Genomic DNA, 11,113 nt, shown 5'->3' on the forward strand with positions numbered 1-11,113 from the left:
ATAATGAGTATTCCAACCGTATACATCTTTTTAATTTCATTGAATCTTAGGCTGTAAGGGATGAAATACCTTAAGTATATTAATCAATTGTTACGAAAACATCCCCAATTAATTAAACAAGCTTTATCAAAGATTAAAGCATTATTCCCCAATTATTTTTGGAGAAAGACAGAAGAAAAGAGTTTGATGTTAGTGTTACCTCTGGCATCAATTTCATGAATAGACACTTTTAATTGTTTTTGATAATTGGATATTTCATTAATATTCTCAATTTCTCCGTCATTCTCTTCCTGCTCTTGTGTATTGTTGTCATTTTCCTCTCCTGTTTTGATTGTGTCTAAAATTAGTGAGATTCATTATAATATCCTAATATTTTATTCTATTCTATTCAGTTCAAAAAACAGGCAGCACAGTATAATATTCCCGAATAATTACCCAGGGTTGCATCCTCCTTTTCTAGCAACAACTCTTTAACTTCAACTAAAACGAAAGAAAATAAGAGGGGAATAAGAAATAAATTAAAAGGTTAACTCTAATTCAGAAGAATGATACATTTTTTTGAAATACAGAATATACAGACCATCTTCATATCGAATACCAAGTTCTTGTGTCCCAGTTTTCTGACTCCTTTTTCTTCTCCATAGAAAAACAGCTAATATCAAAATAACAGCAAGTACTAACAGAAAGGCAGCAACACTACCCACAATCTCTGCTACATGGGATGATGTTTCTGGAAAGGGTGTTGTTGGTTGCAAGTTCAGTGTGGTGTTGTTTGAAGTAGTGTTCAATGTGCTATAAATGATAAAGACAAATCAAGTTTATGTAAGCAAAGGAAAAATTGAGGCAAACAGGCCTTGTGGATTACCTTAGCTTAATATAACCTATACAAACTGGTAATGGGTCCAATGAACATGAAGAATGGTAATATAATTTAATAATTTAATTTCACTTGTATCAAGCAATTTCATTGGCTGAATCATCAAAGGATCATATAATATTTTGTATAACATAACTTTCCTACGTCACAATGAGTTACTTCAAAAACGTATTGCTCCGCTTGACGTTACTTTTAAATATGCTATATCTGAAGCCTTTTTCCGGAGGTAAAATTGTCTCATTGTCAACACTGAAATTAAATTATAAGGAATTTGCGGTTTATAAAGCGTAAACTGCCCCAAGTTATGTTATATCGTATAACATAAGTTGAAATAAGCTTCATTCCTTTAATATCTCTACAATAAAATATAATTTTAAAAAATCTAGAAGAGCAATAAATCCAAGTACAAATAAGAGAACGCATAGAACGAGGGCGCCTTTGATTGACATTTGGCAGGAATCTGGGCGTAATTGAAAAGTGAAAATTGTATCGACATGTCACATAAAATTTTAACATTTTTTTTATTCATCGGGTTTCTGTACAACTGGAAAGGAAAATATTTTCCCGAAATTGAGCTTTGATTTGCTAAAAAATAACTTGAAAATTGGCCAGATCAGACATTGGTACAAAATGGTACATTCTTAAACACGTTGTTCTAAAAATTTCTATCTCTGGGTCTTCTCTCCATGATTTTGAGACGTTATTTGTGTGTTTTTTCAAAGAAACGAATACACATTTTTAAAAAATGGAGAGAAGACCCAGAGACCATGAAAAATAAACTTTTCCCCAAAAATCCAAATGTGTGAATGTGGTGCTTTTTTGTCCTTTTAAAATCATCTGTATATGGGTAGCGGTTATAGCTCAGTAAGTTTGGATACTTGTTCAGTTAACTTGAAGCGAAAAAATTTCGAATCGAGCCTGACACGCGGCTTTATTATTTTTTTATACCACCATAACCGAAGTTTAGGGGGGTATATTAGAATCAGCATGTCCATCTGTCTGTCCGTCCGTCCGTCTGTAGACAAAATTTTATCCGAACCGTTTCTCAGAAACTATTGGATGGATGTGTCTGATTTTTTTTCACTTGTAATTCACCATATGAAGGTGTGCACCTGGTATTTTCATCATGATTGGATGATTTTTATGCATTTTACAGGTTTTTTTTTTCTTATTTTATGGTTTTGTTTGGCTCATAACTAGAAAACTATTAGACTGACAATCATCAAACTGGGACAATTTATGCAATCTTGGGTAGAAGGTGTGTCACGACCTATTTTAAGGTCACCGTGACCTCTAATGTAAATGAATGTTTAAAAAAAAACCTGTCTTTTACTATTGAATTACACAATCCCAAAAATGTAAGAGTCTTGCTGAATCCCTATTTAAAAAATGTTAGATTTAAAAAATATTTGTTTATTATATACTTTACAGCAATCCATATCAAACGTTATTTTATAAGAGATAATCTACCTCTCCCAGGGCTATAATAATCAAGCACTGGTCAAGGAGAATTTTGATAACAGAAAATTTGTCCCTTGGCATTAATTAGTGGACATGCATCCAGTCAAAGATTAATTAATGAGTTCAGTGTGAGAAAGCTAGTTGTCTCAATCATTTCTCTTAGCTGTTATCTCTGATTAAGGAGCTCTTGTCCTTGGGAATTAGACAGAAGAACTGCTGGTCAGTTTAAATAGCATATGTCATTTGATGGCCTGCCCTCTATTTCTAAAATAAATTTGTTATAGATTAAGTTTTAATGCTAATTAGTTAAATTGATATATTTGTCAAGCTGTAATGCAACCATTTGATGGTTATTTGTTATAATTAATGCTTACACCACAGGAGATGTTTAAACAAATATCAAATGGAATTAAAAAAATTATGGAAATCCTTTTAAAGGTTGCCATGATTTCCTCGCACTCTAAACTGTTTTTAATAATTGAATGAACAATATTTGACGGGAGTATTATGGTGTGGTGGGGTACTTTATTATTTTTAAAATGAATTTGATATAAAGTTATACAGAGTAATTTGATTTTGTATAATATTTTTTTTCCAACAATTAATTTGCAGAGTAGCATAACAAATAATTGCAATTTATTTTTTTTTATATGAAAAAAAATATTGATATTTTATTTGGTTGCACCCTAGATTCATAAATTGAAAAAAAATATATTGAACATGCAATTATATTTTCACCTGATTTGTTTTAATACAATAGTGAACATCTTATAATAGATCCATAAAATATTTGTGAATTGGCACCTACTCTGAAAAACACATCGGGGGTATTTGTCCCCATTGGACAGTTCTAGTTTATCCAAACAACCATTTATTTTGTCAATTTCTTTTTATGTACTGATGTATTAAAATTTTGAATTAGATAAATTTTGGTTCAGTTTGGTTCGAGAGAAATCTATTCCAATCTTCTATTCTATAATATACATATTTACGTATCATACATCTATGCATTACATATTTTTGGTGTTTATTTTTTGTGAAACATTACTATGTCAAAGTACCCCTAGGAAAAACGGACATAAATGTTACCATCTGATAGATCTTTCAAACTATATAAAAAAACCTATGGACGTGTTTGTAAAATCTGACCAGCTATGTTCAGCCAACCAAATCATGGACATTAAAATAATAAATGTTTCGCACAATGGATTCCTGCATATCACATGCCAAATGCACCCATCTTCTTTAGAAAACGTGCATTGTCTGACCTGCTCAGATATTTGCATATATTAATTGATCACGGGTAAATCATTATCAAACATTGAGCTCGTGCTGATGTTTTCATATAACACCTATAGTTCTCTTACAAAACACGTACTTAATTTTCAATAAAATTTAGAAATTTCCTGAAAGTAGATATTTACGTGAAATAAATCTAGAAAAAGATGTAGAGCCACTTTGGGCCTTATTTGGCCCTGAGAATTTCTGAAAATTCAAAACTGCTCAGTTTAGGTTGCTAATGCAGTATTTATCACTTGGACTGTTGGTGACCACGTATCTATTAATTGTGACGTAATATCACATCAAGTCAATGCATTATGACCTCATAAAATGCGTCATTTTCCTCATATCCTGTAAATTCCTTTGAAAATGACCTAAAGTTAAAGCATTTTTTCAGTATTTCATATAGAGCACAACCTCTGATCCAAAATAGGCCAATACATAATGGAAGGCCTATTTCTGAAGATCAAAAAACATGTTTTATTTTTTGGATCGTGGGCTGTGCTCATATTTTAATTCATTGCTGAAGGTAGTCAAACAAGAATATTTTCGGCAAATTTTAAGAACAATACAGTTTCTCAAAGCCTGTTTTCAAATATTTAGATTCTCAAAACGAAATTTCATTATAGAACATGAAAGCACCAAGTGCTACTTTATTTTGATATATGAAAATGGAAAGAGGGTGATAGTTAATTATTTGATATAAGGGCCATTTTATGCATAAGATGGCTCTTGCTCTTTAAATGCACATTTGTATAAAAATGGCAATGCAACAGTTCTAGGACTCTTTTAAATAGCGACTAATTACATGTATATATCCAAACTATTCCTCACTCTGCAAGTACACAAAGGGAATATATCGGGATCGCCATGCCCAGTTTTCTATTTTACCTTTTCCACTAATCCATTTTTTCCCTTTGAAGCATTTTAAGTGCCTAAAATCAATGCACCAATGAGCTTTTCTGATTACATTTTGTACATCTGTTCCCTTTTTTCCGTCTGTAAAATTTTTGACAATTTACACTTTTTTCAGATCTACGACTGGGCCAATTTCAAGCAGACTTACTACACATTAAACATTCCTTGATTAAGGGAAGTCAAATTCAATCAAAGTACCAATCTCTCTTTCAAGGGGAGATAATGAAGAAATAAGTTATCCTCCAAACATTACTGAACCACTGGCCAAAAGATTTTAAAATCTATCTGAAATATACTACAGATACCTACAGTGACAAACCAAAATTGATGCAATTTTCCCCGAAGTTTTTTATGTTTCCTTTATTCTCTGTGCATTTTGATATATAATTCAAAATCAAAACACTTTTTTTTAATTTGCGTTGATACTAATTATATAGGGGTATGATTTCTATCTGAAATATACTACATATACCTACAGTGACATACCAAAATTGATGCAACTTTTTCCCGAATGTTTCTTTTATTCTCTGTGCATTTTGATATATAATTCAAAATCAAACAAATTTTTTTTTTAAGTTACGTTGATACAAATTATATGGGGTATCCAGACTATTGGCTTGCACCCAATTTCAGTTGCTTTCCCTGTTTTAACTCTCTAGACAAGAAATGTCAGAGGAGCAAGGAAAACTGGCTTTATATTTGTACCTACAAGGTGAGAACAAAGTGATTTGGCAGAAATATTGTCTGTCAAGGAATCTAAATTTCTAGACTTGTGAAGAAATTTATTAATGAAGAAAGTATGGAAAAGAGCTCATATAAATGTACGAAGAGTCCAATTGTTGAGAGGAGTGACAGAATTTTGATTCGGACTGTGAAGAAAAAAAGAAGTCAGACTTTGAATGAAATTATTGATCATTTCAACCAACATGCTACTAACAAAGTGTGTGTTAGGACTGTCCAGAGGAAACTCCATTATTGCATATCATAGACTTTTTAAACACGCACGTCTCACGGAAGAAAATGCAGCTAAAACAATCCGTCTTTTCCTTAAACTTCAATATGCCAATAAAGGAATTGACGCGGTTAATATAAGTAATATTCTTAATCACGAAAGGGTCCAGTCTTGTATTCCATCATATTTCAAGTTAAAGACTACACCTTGTATTTCCTAAAAATATACATCGACCATTGCTTCCAAACTTTTCAATTACAAAAACACTTTACATGACCTGGATATCGACTATCTGAAAAATAATCCCCCTTCCTGTTCATGTTCTTCTTCGCCCTATAACTATAGTCCTACTGGACACGTTATTACAGGTGACGTAAATATAGTTCATAATGAGGACCTTAGATCACTTATTTTAAAAGGTTCTAAATATAGGGAACCCTGATCCTTCAAATGGCGTCGGAATTTCATAAATATTATGGATTCTGTTAAAAATTACGCCAGAAGATGGACCAGATATGAAAAAGAAGACGTTGACACCTTTTCAGAATTGATTAAATGTATCAGATCCATGTTAAAGCCACGTTTTAAAAGATTGAGGGGCAAAATGAAAACCATATATCCTTCTGTGTTCAATAAACCAGAAGTGAAAAAAGAATTAGATAGATTACACGATCAGTATGTACTGGTTCCCGCCGACAAAGCAGGTAACAACATTGTCTTCGTTTCTTCATTCTAGAAGAACTTGGATTTAATTCTACAAGTGGTAATCCTACTTATACTCATACTTCTCTTTCTAAGGAAGAAATTCTTCAAAATCACCTCTTAGTTTTGAATACTTTTAATATTCCACAGAGCCAAAATGAATTTGAACTACCTAATATATATTGGATTCCGAAACTTCATAAGAATCCTTACAAACAAAGATACATTGCAGGTTCCGGAAAATATTCAACCAAGCCTCTTTCGTTTCTTCTCACTAAGATATTGACAGTAGTGAAGGAAAAACTTCAAGAGTACTGTGCAACTATATATTCAAGAAGTGGTGTAAATCAGATGTGGATACTTAAAAAATCTAAAGAACTTTTGGACAATTTGAAATCACAAGACTTTACAAAAATCAACAGCTTAAAAATTTACCACTTTTCAACTTTATACACAACAATTCCCCACGACAAATTAAAATTCAGGCTTTTTGATATCATTTACAGCTGCTTCTTCAATAAAAATGGAACTCGTAAATTTACTTACCTCGTCATTGGTCATTTGCTAAATTATTTTGTTAAAACAGATTCTGATTGCACACATAAATACTCTGAAGATGACATCAAGAAGATGCTTGAGTTTCTGATTGACAATATCAATGTGGTTTTTGGATACCAGGTATTCCAAGAATCTACTGGAATTCCCATGGGTACAAATTGCGCTCCGTTATTAACAGACTTATTTTTATATTCATATGAAGCAGAATTTTATGCAAAATCTTATGTGTGAAAAGAAGAAAACACTTGCTGTGGCCTTCAACTCGACATTTAGATATATCGACGACGTATTATCAATTAATAATGATTATTACCATTCCTTCGTCGATACGATATATCCTAGTGAGCTTGAGATAAAAGATACCACAGAGTCTGATACTTCTGCTTCATACTTGGATATTTTACTTGAAAAAGACGATAATGGTAATCTAACAACCAAGCTCTATGATAACGTGATGACTAACTTTTCTATCGTCAACTTCCCTTACTTATGCAGCAATATACCTTCATCAGCGGCATACAGAATTATCTCAGTTGATTAGATACACAAGCGCATGCTGTACGTATGAACAATTTCTAAAACGAAGTAAATTATTGACAAGCAAGTTGATGAAAAAAAAAATATCAGCAGACTCATTTAAAGTCATCATTTCGTGGGTTCTATGGTCGATACAATGACCTTGTCAGCAAAAACAATTTATCATTGAGTCAAATGCTGACTGACGTTTTTCATAACAATTGTTAGTCCATTATTTATACAGTGGACCTTCAGATATCCGGACGCCAGATATCCGGATGCTTCAGTATCCGGACGATTTTTCATCGGAACGAAATTTTTAAATGTTATTTTGGTTTGTTTAACTGGTGATTCAGATATCCGGAAGCTTCACATATCCGGACAAATTGACCGGGAACCAAAGCGTCCGGATAAATGAGGGTCCACTGTACACTGATTTGAGGACGGATTTTTTCCGTTATTTCCTGATTATGGCAACGAGCACACGGCGGGTGTGACCGGTCGGCAGGGGGATGCTCACTCCTCCATGGCACCTGATTCCACCTCTAATGTTTCCGAGGTCTGTGTTTGCTCTGCTCTTTTTTTGTATATTGTTTGATTGACTTTGAGACTGAATACTGTTCGTTATCTCCATATCCTTCTCATGGCATTCATAGGCACAAACTAAGGAAGACTCTCACTGTGTCAGAAATGAACCGAAAACGCCGTGTAAACATATGAAAATTTAGAAATTTGATGACTATTGGAAATTATTGTGCTTCCTGTCAGTTTGTCTCTATATAACCCATTCCCTACTATTCTCACATAGTGGACTAAGGATTTATATAGCGTAAGCATACTGTGCCGAAATAGTGCACGGCCTTATTTACTTAATAAAATTTTCAGTGCACACGCCGGGACTCGAACTCACGACCATGCGGTTGCTAATCCGATGCCTTGTCGATTACGCCACATTCTAAGGAATGTTAGATAAGTGTGTACAACTAAGTTTCAAACTAATTACATACATATTGTACGATGAAGTGATGTCATGGGGTCATCAAAACGCTTTTTTATATAACGCTTGATTGAAGGATGTAAAGGAAAATTATCAATGAGAATCGACGTCTGCAAACAAATCAGTCTTACTGAAAATAAAGATGAGTTGCTTTGGGACAGAAAATCCTGCCTAATTTAGAGAAAATACTAGTAACCAAAATAACGTAGCATTCAACCAATTTTAGCATGAAGATTTTGAATGAGTTCTTGCAAGTGCGCTGTGTTAGCACCGATATTTTCAGGAAAAAGTCAAATGGATTGCCGCATAAATAATTACAACAGTCAACATAATAATAACAAAAGTGTTGCATTATGCATGTACATGTACTATGCCTAAATAGTAGGCAGGGTTTGACACAAAGTGTACGAGCCGGAGGCGAGTGCACCATGTGTCAAACCCTGCCTACTATTTAGGTATAGTACATGTATAATGCAACACTATTATATCAAAAGAGATTTTTCATACCCAGATAGTGATGACAAATGAAAATCGTCTGTATGTGTGGAGAACACAGGATGAAGCGTATCGCGTATCATCCAGAATGTGTTGGTCAATATAAATACAAAGTTGAACAAAGTTGAAACATCCTCGGGTAGTGTATACAGTATGTTAGTTTGTTAAAATCATAGCCCCTGGGAGTAGGTTCATAATCGGGATAAACTTTTTTTTTAAGTAGGAATGGATCAGGAAAAAAAAATTAAGAATAGGCATAGGAATGTTTGGTCACATTGATTTGGAAGCATCCGCAGTTACATGTAGTACTGATCCTTGTTTGTTCAAATAATGGTCGCAAAGAATTAGATGGGGTCATAATACTGGATCATTTTTTTTTACATTGAGGTATATCGTGAATTTTTTTTCAAATATTCTTCTCATGAACAGCATAGCTGTGTTCAGTCATATTGACACGGAAGCACCCCCAGGTAGTGTAGATTTAATTTCAACACAGTGAAACCTGTCTAATATTTTGTCACAACTATTTTAAAATAAAGATATTCCAGTCTGAGAGTACACCATCAACAAGACCCAACCCGGAACTACGAAAGTCATTGTGACGTAGCCAACACATTTTATACGATATCAAGTAATTTTTTTATACAATTAAATACCGATAACAACAAGAATTGAATTATTTAAAGATGAAAATATTCCAGAACACTGTACCAATAAGACCCGATGCGGAACTATAGAAGTGAAAGTGACATGTCTTTCTGATGAGATCTTAAAACTGAGATCTTCTATCGCAGAAAGCATTTTCACGGTAAAGAATCATTAATACACAAGGTGATAGTCTATATTAGGTCTAAATTAAAAGCCCTTCAACGGTATGAGGTGACCTCTCTTTATGATTAAAAAAAAATCAAATATATTACAAAAGCAAGATTGAATCAATCCATCTATCAGTAGATTTTTTTTTCTCAAAATCTGCATAATAGTTGAGCATCTATTCCATCTGTCTGTATAAAAATTGTTCATTGATACTCTCTGTTAGGATGAAATGTATGAAGATAACGAACAGTATTCAAGATTAAAAATCTATAAAACAATATAGAATAGAAGCAGAGCAAACACGAACCTAAAAAAATCAGAGGCAGATACCATGGAGGAGAGAGCATCTCAATTAGGAGTGAGATCCCCATATTTAATTTATGAACTCTTCCTACAGAAGCTAATCTTCTTGGGTCGCTGAGAAGGCTTTCTAGGACAGGCACAGCTAAGAACATCCAGATAAGAATCTTAGGACGGCTCTGAGACTGCTTTCTAACAAGTTTTAAACGTCTTTTTTGTAGAGAACCACGGTGTTAATGAAAGTGAACTACATGTATAGTGTAATATAGAAATTCCAAGCTAAATAAGTTTTTCCAGACAAAATGAAAACGTAAGTTAATCAAAAATCTACAATTTAAAATACTACATTCTTATTTACTTACATATTAGGACATGATGATTCAGCAAGATAGCAATTGTGCTCTGCATTGATGCTTTGACAGGCAAAATCTAAATGATAATGAATCGTTTGATAAAAAATACCATTTGATAAAAAAAAGATTCAATACAAACAGTAGTGTGGCGATTTTAATTTGAACATTTTTATATAAATTATGATATAGTTCAAGAATCTTACATTGGTATATTTCATTGCTTTGATATTCCTTTCCAGGACAACCTGATAAAAATCCAAGGCAGTTGCTCCAGTAAAGATTCTCCCCATCGGTTTCCAAACAGTTCCCTATACAAGTATATATTTATGCAAACAAGAAAGAATATATATATATATATATATATATATATATATATATATATATATATATATATATATATATATATATATATATATATATATATATATATATATATATATATATATATATATATATATATATATATATATATATATATATATATATATATATATATATATATATATATATATATATATATATATATATATATATATATATATATATATATATATATATATATATATATATATATATATATATATATATATATATATATATATATATATATATATATATATATATATATATATATATATATATATATATATATATATATATATATATATATATATATATATATATATATATATATATATATATATATATATATATATATATATATATATATATATATATATATATATATATATATATATATATATATATATATATATATATATATGTGTGTGTGTGTGTGTGTGTGTGTGTGAGAGGGTGTGTGTGTGTGTGTTAAAGAATACATTCTAAGATGCTTAAATTTTCGTTTGAAACTTAAACCATGACAA

General features: G+C 31.9%; 1 long non-coding RNA gene across 1 annotated transcript; it reads right to left on the reverse strand.

Annotated features, from left to right (window-relative positions):
* Positions 1-414: 414 nt before the first annotated feature.
* On the reverse strand, positions 415-10,517 carry LOC134240562 (uncharacterized). The gene is made up of 4 exons (XR_009986470.1): positions 10,430-10,517; positions 10,236-10,302; positions 581-792; positions 415-480 (listed from the first exon to the last, which is right to left on the reverse strand). It is a non-coding gene; the product is annotated as an uncharacterized LOC134240562 (long non-coding RNA).
* Between the last annotated feature and the right edge of the window lie 596 nt (positions 10,518-11,113).

This window comes from Saccostrea cucullata, unplaced genomic scaffold (assembly GCF_032062105.1).
Source record: "Saccostrea cucullata isolate Sc308-1 unplaced genomic scaffold, CSIRO_AGI_Scuc_v1 ctg2994, whole genome shotgun sequence".
Taxonomy (NCBI): Eukaryota; Metazoa; Mollusca; class Bivalvia; order Ostreida; family Ostreidae; genus Saccostrea; species Saccostrea cuccullata.